The sequence below is a fragment of the Schistocerca americana genome, chromosome 7 (assembly GCF_021461395.2).
Source record: "Schistocerca americana isolate TAMUIC-IGC-003095 chromosome 7, iqSchAmer2.1, whole genome shotgun sequence".
Taxonomy (NCBI): Eukaryota; Metazoa; Arthropoda; class Insecta; order Orthoptera; family Acrididae; genus Schistocerca; species Schistocerca americana.
This window is the reverse complement of record NC_060125.1, coordinates 260,742,265-260,753,440: the sequence shown is the minus strand read 5'-3', so window position 1 is coordinate 260,753,440 and position 11,176 is coordinate 260,742,265.

Genomic DNA, 11,176 nt, shown 5'->3' with positions numbered 1-11,176 from the left:
ATCAAAGAATATGCACACACAATTTTCTGTACACAGTTATATGTAATTTTTTGTTGTATATTGTAAAATGTTCAAAATGTTCCCAGGAGTACTTTCTTCAGGCTGATTCATATTGCTACTTATGTTTACAAATATTTGGAAAACACATCTGACTATGTCAGTAATCCACTATGTTATTCATTGTAGGTTTGAAGAGTCACAAGTCTAAAACATTATGCATTGCTATAATATGTCAAATATTGCCATACTTTTTGCTTTTTTTCCCTTTCATAAGAACTATTTTTCCCAGCCTTCCTCTCTGTTACAATACTGCATTCTGTAGGAATTCTATCAAATTACTACAGTATGAAATAAATTCACCCAAGGAACTGAGTACTGAAGTGAAAAAAGGTCAACATTCTTGTAGTTGTCATGCACATACTATGTCTTCAAATGCAACTCAAAAGTATATTTGTAAGTGGTGGTTATAAATTTAGACTGATAACCTTGACACTCAGAGATTGAATAAAATATGAGAGTTGTTACAATGAAATTATTAATTTTTCAAGAACCTATTGAGAAATTTAGCAAATGTTATGTGAACAACTTACTATTACCAAACAATCTTTTGCCCTAATCTTTTTTCCTCCTTTCATGTGATGTAAGACACTTGTTCCTCTTGTCTGTCAGTGCTCTTAGCCATCTAGTTATTGCATCAGGATAATGCCTCATCTACAGATTTCATGACAAACATGGTATTTTGTAAACAGAATCTCTGAAAGTGATAACTGAAAAGTGATATATGATCTGAATGAAAATCTTGATGCAAATTTTTTTGTGAATTCAGGGAACTTTTTGAACTATGAAGTGCAATTTCTATTTTTTAAATTGCAGTTTGCTTTGTTTCGTTGGTATATTTTGGTACTCCTACTTTATCTCTGGATCTCAGTCATCTTTTAATTATGTGGTTAAGATTTCAGTATTTACTAATCAAAGTATGCGTGATAGTTTACCTCTCAGTTTAAACACTGATTCTTAGGCAGTGGCATATAAAACTTGAATTGAATGAACTTTTGTACTGAGAGGGTAGGTCTTGTGATTCCAGAGCACACACAGATGATTTTTAAAGAATATAAATATTTATATATATATATATATAAATGTGTATATGGTGCCTTGTACAAATGAAAAATTTCTAAGGCAAAGATGAGTTTTTGTAAGATATGATAAATATTTTTATATGTTTGTGAGAGCTAAATGTTCAGGAAGCTAATAAAAAATATATGTTAAATATAGCAGCTAAAATGAAATATTTAAGTGGTGTTGAGAGGTTTAATGACGTATAGATTAACCTTTAAAGAGTAGTATAGAGGCAGTGTGATAAATGTGTTTTGTATTCATTATATGTACACTGTGTTGTATGGTAACTGTAGTTTTATATCAGAGCAGTTGGATATAAAATTTTGATCAGTTTTCTTATTCTTCCAGTTATTCTTGTGTTGGGATTTGACTTTTTCTCATGGCTGGGCTTCCTTCATAGATGCCGAGAATTCTTTCCTGCTCCATACAGAAAATATCACTTTAAATTATTCAGAAATATGTTTGAAAGAGAAACATAACAGTTAGTGTTCTTCAGTATATTGTGATTGCGTAAGAACTCATTTTATGCATTGTGAATTTGATACAAGAAAGCTGATCATGTTCTATCCAATTGCCTTATTAAATGTTTTCTGCCAACTGCAACCTATTGAAACAGCTGCTAATATGATTGCTCAGAGATCTATTTTCAAAAATATAGAAGACAAATTTTATCTTATACATGAACAGATGGTCCCATTGGACATTGGCAGATTATAAGAGTTTTGTTGATTTTCTGAAGTCAAAAACCATTGTCTGTTTCATTTTAAATGGGTATTTATTATGTGGATAAATTTGTCATATTTTGGACCCTAAGTTTACCACAGAATATTTTCAGTCCCTGTGATGTTAATGTGGTGAATTTATTGGGTCTCATATTTTAAAGCGATACTTAGTCCATATAGCAACATTGATTTTGTCACAAGTCTTCATTTTATTACTAGAGTTGTCAGTTATGTTAGAACTCTTTATTTCAACCCTTTTGTCTGCTTTTTAAATTTTCAGTTATTGATAAAATATATAAAACTCCCAAAAAGGAGAGGAAAAATCCATTATGGTTAGGGCAATCAGTAAAATACTTATTAGACTATAATGTACAATCCAATAGGATGCATCATGCATGTTATTGAAAATTATAGCATCATGTAATGTCAGCTGTGACAATCCTTGTTCCAGGAATGAATCATAATTATATACAGAATGTGAAAAGAGATTTCAAAATAAAGAAAATAAATGTATATGGAGAATGTCCACTGTCCAGTTTAGAAAAATAAAATAAAATTGATATATATCCAGAGAAGTGTGGACTGCATTGTCTAATTGTGACAGATGTAATAAAATCCAGAATTGTGTTATACTTTAAATCACTGTGTAATTTATAATAAAAAAATAAAACTGTATGCTGGACATGTATTTTGAAGTTCTCAGGCATTCATGAACTAATACTGTTACACGTCCTACATCATATTCCAGTTTAGCATTTCCCCTTTATGACTAACCTGTTAGTGGAGACATTGCCATTTATCACAGCTGCTTACTATTAAAAATAGTCATTATTGTGTTGGGTAAATTTTAGATACTTAATCAAAATATTGATTAAATTTGAGCAAAAATTGTCTGAAATGCCGAGCAAGGTCAGTCGCATGAAAAGGAAATTTCATGTAATAAAAAAAAATATTTTAAAAAAAATATGAAGGAGAATTCTGCCCAGTACCTACCTGCAGGAGGCTGAATTTTTAGTACTGCTGGTAACACAATAGAAGTGCACAAATCTATCATAGCTTTTGAAACCATTACTTCCTTTCTGAAGGAGGAAAGAGGGATAGTTTAGGATAGCTTAAAAGGGTGGGGAGGAAGAGGCAGTGTATTCGTCAGGGTCAAGATGGGCAAGGATTGATCAGGTAAACTAAAGGAGGGATTATAAAATCTTCTCGGGCTTCCAGCTGCATCAAGTGGTTAAAACCCCAGTGGAAGCCAAAGAAGAATTTATTAATTATATTGCCACAAGACCATGCATTCGTATAAAGGAGGGATTGTAAGAAGGATGGGCTGCAGCCAAAGATGGAGGATTTTTGATGTGAGGCATTCCTAACAGTAACAAAAGTTAAGCAATACTGTAAGAATAGTATGTAGTCTAATTCTCTTTTCAGTACATTCTTATCTTTTACTGCTGTCTTCACCCAATCATTCCACCAATGTGGCACTCATTTTTCCCACAGGTGTCCCTGGCTTCTTTAATGAGAGTCTCAGTTTTGGTAATTTCAATGTTATTTGTGCTTAATAGTTCCTTTTCTCTTCCATGACCTTCAGCAGCCATGTCTTAATCTTTGCCATTCTCTCTCTCTCTCTCTCTCTCTCTCTCTCTCTCTCATTTGAACATCTTCTCTCTCTCTCTCTCTCTCTCTCACTTGAACATCTTTTAGGTCAGCAATTAATAGCCGGTGGTCACTATCTAGGCAGTCACTGGGTACGATTTTAACATCTGTAACATACTGACCAGCTTTTCTATCTGTGATGGGGAATTTTATCATAGTCTTGAACTTGCCATCCCATCTGTATCTCATTATTTTTTGACTTTCCCTCTTCTGATACCATCTGTGCTGTATGATTACTTTTGTTAACACACACAAATAATTTAGGTTCTCTCCTTCTGGATTTGTGATCCCATAACCATGAGGACTGTTGCTGTTTTCTCATCCTAATCTCTTTATCAACTTGAGCATTCAAATTGCCTATAATGATGGTGTTCTTCTCTGTTATTTGTTCTTCAAGTTCATTAAAGAAAATAATTTTTATCCTCCATAGTACACCCTGTCTGAGGTGCATATGCTTGCAAACCAGTAAGTATTACAAGCCTTGAGTCTCATATGGATGATCCTTCATTCATGTTTTTGATGTATGTCTGTATGTCTATATCTTTATGGAGGCCATATCCTATCTGTGGATTCAGTATTGTTATCACTCCAGTATAGCACATATCCATTTCTCAGTGATTTCTTCCCACAGCATTTCCATTTTGTCTCACTCAACCCAGTATCCTGAGCTTGTGCATGTCCGTAAGTTCTATAAGCTCTTCACATTTGTTGGAGACATTGAGGATAAGTGTACCAGTTTTCAGTCATTACTTTTTGGGAGGGTTTTGTGTCTTCTTGTAGCTTCAATGAGCATCAAGTGTTTGCCTGTCATTACTTCAAGTGGTACTAGAAAAACTGTCTTGTCTTATCTACATCTACATGGATACTCTGCAAATCACATTTAAGTGCCTGTCAGAGAGTTCATCAAACCACCTTCACAATTCTCTATTATTCCAATCTTGTATAACACACGAAAAGAATGAACACCTATATCTTTTCTTACGAGCTCTGATTTCCCTTATTTTATCGTGCCGATCGTTTCTCCCTATGTAGGTCGGTGTCAAGAAAATATTTTCACATTCGGAGGAGAAAGTTGGTGATTGGAATTTCATGAGAAGATTCCGTCGCAACGAAAAATGTCTTCCTTTTAATGATGTCCAGCCAAAATCCTGTATCATTTCTGTGACACTTTCTCCCATATTTCACAATAATACAAAACATGCTGCCCTTCTTTGAACTTTTTCAATGTACTCCATCAGTCCTATCTGGTGAGGATCCCACACTACGCAGCAGTTTTCTAAAGAAGGGCAGACAAGTGTAGTGTAGGCAGTCTCGTTAGTAGATCTGTTACATTTTCTAAGTGTCCTGCCAATAAAACGCAGTCTTTGGTTAGCCTTCCCCACAACATTTTCTATATGTTCTTTCCAATTTAAGTTGTTCGTAACTGTAATACCTAGGTATTTAGTTGAATTTACAGCTTTTAGATTACGCTGATTTATCTTATAACTGAAGTTTAATGAATTCCTTTTAGCACTCATGTGGATGACCTCACACATTTTGTTATATAGGGACAACTGCCAATTTCCAAATCATTCAGATATCTTTTCTAAATCATCTTGCAATTTGCTTTGATATTCTGGTGACTTTATTAGTCTATGAATGACAGCGTCATCTGCAAACAACCTAAGATGGCTTCTCAGATTGTCTCCCAAATCGTTTATATAGATAAGGAACAGCAAAGGGTCTATACCACTACCTTGGGGAACACCAGAAATCACTTCTGTTTTACTTGAGTTTCCATCAGTTACTACAAACTGTTAGGTTCAATTCATTCTTCCATCTGAGGCTTGGTTTAAGTTTGAAAGCAATATATATTTGCTCAGCTGCTGACTTGCTTGGCCAAACACAGAAGAGGATTTTCTTTCAGTGTTTACTCCCTTAGCGTTTGAAGGTATTTGTTCTCCACAAGGTAGCAGTGTCCTTTTCTTATTAAGCCCAGGGAGGATAGGTTGCCTCATCCGCCATTTCAAACATCTCCTTCTCTGCTGAAGATGCTGTTAAGGTCTTTGCAGCCTCATAAATACTACACTCTAACTCAGACAATGTTTTGTTTGCCAATTGCCTTAATAATTTCATAAATTCTGCAGATAAGTTATCTATCCCTTCTGTTGCCAGCAGTGAGCTTGTATTGAGTTTTCTCAATGGCTTCATTTTCAGTTTTCGTGGTATGAGTGCACCAGATATTTATTTTCATTCAGTGTGCAGCCATGTTCTGTGACATTATAAAATTATATCTCCTCCTTTTTTTTAACATTAAAGTGTAACTTTGGTTACAATAAGGAAAGGAGCAATAAGTTATTTTTACTCCAATGTATTGTATTTCACTCTGTGATTTTCTGCCAAACATAATTAAAGACATCAGGTTAAGGGCCAGGCAAATGCATACATATGGTATTTGTTTCTGTTCTGTGGATTCATTGCTTTTTATCAGAGTTTTGTTCACATGAACTGTGATGCTCAAGTTCTTGAACTGTCATATTTCGCTGGTCTATTGTGGAAAACCTACGTTTTTGTTTTGAACTGAGTATTATAAGTTTGACTTACATTCAGCTTACACAAAGGCAGATAAATTGAAAATTACAGTATCCAGAAATTCGATGGTAAAAATTTCCAGCTGTGGAAATATCAGTTGCGAATTATTTTTTGTGCTGAAAAAATGCCTGATATCGTCGAGGGGAAACCAGGGTCAAATGAAGTTAGTGAGAGTCAAACCGTTTGGGATGACTTAAATGCTAAGGTGATCCTCCATCTATCTACTGCGATGGAATTTGACCGATTGCAATCTGTTATGACATGCAAAAATGCAGTGGAAATGTGGGCCAGACTAAAGACTATTCATGAACAGCAATCTGCAGTTAATAAAATGGCCCTGAAGTAGAAATTTTTTGATTACACAATGTCGGCAACAGACACAATTGCATAATATATCAGTCAAGTTGAGTCCTTGCACAAGCATTAGCTGATATTGGGGAACCTGTTACAGAAGCTGACAAAATGGCTAACATTTTGGGAAGTCTGCCAGTAAAGGTTGCAACTTTTTCAACTGCCTGGGCCTTGTGTGCTGAATATTAACAAACATTCGTTAATTTGTCTTTAAGGTTATTGAAAGAAGGACAAAAACTTTTACGATGTGATGAAAACTCGACAGCCTTCACAGCAGTTAATGTGGACAAAAAACACAAGTTCAGTTCAAATACCGGTAACAACAGTGCTTCTAACATCATTAGTAGAAAAGATGTTGAATGTTATTACTGTCACAAAAAAGGACGCTTTTAATCTGAGTGCAGAAAACTTTTAGCAAAATTTAATAAGAAAACAGATACATCTGAGCACCAAGCTATGAGTGCAGACCATGCATATGTTTTTGCCCCAGGTTGCGAAAGCATTTGGTTAGCTGACAGTACGGCATCTAAACATATGACATCACACAAAGAGTGGTTCAAAACACTGAAGTCAATTCAGTTGGATGACTCATTTGTTCAAATTGAAGACAACTGGATTGTCAAAGCAGAAGGCTTTGGATCAATTGAAGTATTGTCATTATTTGAGGTCAAATGGCAACCTCGCACTTTGGAAAACACATTATATATTCCTAAGCTAAAGAAAAATTTATTTTCAGTGGGAGCAGTCACAAAAAGAGGAATGAAACTTATTTTTGATGACAAGAGAATGGAAGTTTGCAGTTCAGGTCTGCAGTAGCCACCAGAAAGATCGCGGGAGGCGCACATCGGCACAGCACATCATGGATGGTAGTTGCTGCAAGTAGAGTCCCGTCCACCAGAGGGCACGCGAGAATTCGGCCGCGACCTCTGCCAGCAGAGCAACAACAACAACAACAACAACAACAACAACTCAGGCAGCACGGGCTGTGCCCAGTCAGTTCACATCGGGCATGTCTAGGAGACAGTTCCCGGTCCACGCTATGTGAAGTGCGTCGGAAAATGCGAACCATGTTACGACACAATTGGCGATGAGGATGGGATCTTCTTTCATGTGTTGTGTCGTTGTTCCGGTTTCGCAGCTTATCCATGGCATGGAGGATTTAGTGCGGGTTTTGGTTGAGCAGCAGACAGAGCTCATGGCAACCATGAAACAAGTGCTTCCGGCGTTGCTCTCCATGCAGTCTGCTCCAGTGCCGTTCCCTCCTCCCTTTCCCCCATATGACGAGACGATGGAGGATTGGGACGCATATGAACATCACCTTCGGCAGCATTTCCAGGCGTTTCACGTTGCCGATGTGGAGATATGTCGTGCTCTTTTTTTGTCTTGCATATCTCCCTCTCTGAATCAAGTTTTGCGACAGCTAGCGCCGTTACAGGAACCCTCATCCTTGTCTTTTGACGCATTGTGTTCATTGCTGTCTTCATATTATCGCCGCCACACGCATGTTGTGGCAGCTAGGGTCAAGTTCTATCAGTGCAAGAAGCAGCCCCATCAGTCTTACTGAGCGTGGGCTGCTACCCTGCACAGTTTTAGTTGCAAGTGTCATTTTGTCACGGAGCAGTCGCGAGAGTCGTATGCCCACGTTATGGTACGCGACGTCATTGTTCGTTCGGCCCCTGATAGGGAGGTCTGGCAACGGGCCCTGCATTTGGAAGACCCTTCCCTTGAGGAAGTCCTGTCCATTGCTCAATCATATGAAGTGTCTCACGCCGCAGGTCAACAGTTGGAAGCGTGGTGCGACGTCGCGGTGGTTCAGGGTGGTGTGGCCGCGTCCATTGCGTCCGGGGTGGACGATGTGCGAGCGGTACAATCCAGTCATTACAGCTGCTCCTGCACGGCACATAAACAGAGCTCCAGCCGCTGGTCCCTGTTACCGTCCTGTGCGTCGTGCTATACATATCATGATCGGTCAGAGTGCCCCCAGCGGTGGGCTGTTTGTCGCAAATGTAATAAAAAAGGACACATTGCTAAAGTTTGCCGCTCAGCCACAAAAGAATCAAAGGAAGCAGATACAGAGGACATGGATGGTGACATTCAGGAAGTTTCATTGGGCCAGGCGCCCGACGCATTGACACACAAACTCTTTATCGATTAGGTTCGGTTGCGCCGATTACAACTGCAAGTAGGTACGGGCGCAGCAGTTTCTTTGTTGAATGCACAAACTTACTCCGACCTTGGGTCGCCCCCGTTGGCGCCAGTTTACCAGCGTCTACACGGTTATGGTAAACAGTTCACTACCCTACTGGGTCAATTCACTACCGACGTGACTTACAAATCAGTCACTCGGCCTACTACTTTTATTGTTATCAGTAATGCGAGCTCCGCTAACCTTTTTGGCTTGGATGCCTTTCAAGCTTTCGGTTTTTCTATCGCTGACACCGTACAGCTGGTCTCCGAAGACGTTCCCGATCAATCATTGGAATCTTTGATCTCTGACTTTCCGGATATCTTTGAGGAGGGCCTGGGGCGTGTTTCAGACTTTGAGGCTCACTTAACGTTGAAGGTGTCGGCTCGCCTGTGTTTTCTACATGTGAGGCAGATCCCCTTGGCTCTCCTCACTCTGGCAAAAGAAGAGCTAGACCGGCTGACAGCCCTCAGAGTCATTCTTCCCATTTCTTCTAGTGAGTGGACTTCGCCCCTCATTATTGTCAGGAAACCCTCAGGAAAATTGCGTCTTTGTGGCGATTTCAAGGCCACCATTAATTCCCAATTAGTGGTGGACACCTATCCTTTGCCTCATGCTGATGAATTGTTCTCCGCCGTGGCGGGAGGCCAATATTTTTTGATAATCGGTTTTTCGGAGGCTTATCATCAGATACCACTTGATGAGGACTCCAAATGGCTGGCGGTCGTCAACACCCCGTTTGGCCTTTACCAATACCAGCGGTTGGCCTTCGGAATATCCAGTGCCATGGCGATATTCCAGCGTTATCTTGAGCACGTCACACCGACAATCCTTCATTGTATTAATTACGTGGATGACATAATTGTCACAGGCCGCAGCACGAAGGAACACTTGCACAACCTTCGCACCCTCTTTCTCAAATTCAGGTCTGTGGGTTTGCATTGCAACTTGCGTAAGTCAAACTTCTTCCAACCGTCCATTGAGTATGTGGGCTACACCATCTCTCGGCACGGCGTCCAGCCGCTAGGAAGTTTGGTCCAAGGTATCATCGACCTTCTGCGGCCCGCTTCGCTGAAGGAGTTACAAGCTCTTTTAGGCAAGATTGCCTATTACCATCGGTTCATTCCCAGGGCTTCCACCATAGCCCATCCCCTGTACTGCCTTCTGCGCAAGGGTGTTCCTTTCGATTGGTCACCTGCATGCGAGTGAGCGTTCACCTCGTTGAAGGGCCTCCTCACGTCAGCGCCGTGTTTTGCTACTTTTGACCCCCATAAGCCGTTGGTCCTGGCTACAGATGCTTTGCAGTATGGAGTGGGGGCGGTCCTGGCCCATCGCAACACGGATGGTTCCGAGCAGCCACTGGCGTTTGCGTCTAAAACTCTTAGTCCTGTGCAGGCCCATTACTCCCAGGTGGAAAAAGAGGCTTTGGCCATTGTCTACGCTGTTACCAAGTTTCACTCTTTCTTGTATGGCACGAAGTTTCAGTTAATCACTGACCATAAGCCGTTAATATTGTTATTTGGCCCCGCCCCTCAGATTTCGGATAGGGCAGCCCACAGAGTACAGCGCTGGGCCTTGTTACTCTCTAAGTACCATTATGACATTCATTTTCGCCCTACCGGACAGCATGCCAACGCAGACGCTCTTTCCCGTCTTCCGTTCGGCCCGGATCCAAAGTTCGATCGAGAGGAGATTATGTGTTTTCATTTGGATGTGGCGTCCCGCCAAGCGGTTGATGGCTTCCCGATCACTAGTTCTAGAGTCGCCAGGGAAATGGCAGCTGACCCGGTTCTCGGGCAAGTAGTTCTCGTCATTCAGCAGGGGTGGTCACCCCGACCTCCAAACCGGGCCTCGGACCCTCTTCATAATTATTTTGTTCTACGAGACCGCCTCTCTGTCTTGGAAGGAGTTCTCCTTCTGGCTACCGATGATACAGCTCCTCATGTGGTTGTTCCTGCAAGTTAGCGAAGGGAAGTCCTCACGTTATTACATGAGGGGCACTGGGGTGTTTCCCGTACTAAAACCTTGGCTCGCAGACATGTGTACTGGCCCGGTATTGACAGAGAAATTGAGCACTTGGTGGCCGCCTGTTCCCAGTGTGCGAGCCAACAGGCATCTCCCAGGTCAGCGTTCTCTTCATGGCCGCCTGCAACCTAGGCATGGGAACGTGTTCACATCGATTTTGCAGGCCCGTTTCTCAATGGCTTTTGGCTCATTGTCATTGATGCTTATTCCCGATTCTGATATGTGGTTTGCTGATCCTCAACCACTTCAGAAGTTGCAATCCAGGCACTGCCAAAAATCTTTTCTGTGGAAGGTCTGCCAGTCACCCTGGTCTCGGACAATGGCCCTCAGTTTATTTTGCAGACCTTCCAGGATTTTTGTAGGCACTTCGGTATTCGGCACGTTTGCTCTCCCCCCCTTTCATGTGGAAGCCGAGTGCATGGTGCGCACATTTAAGACGTAGATGAAAAAGTATGTGCACGAATTTCCTGCGGAGGAGGTATTGACGTTTTTCCTGACGGCATACCGGACCACACCAGTGGGAGAACGCAGCCCCACAGAGCTCCTCCACGAG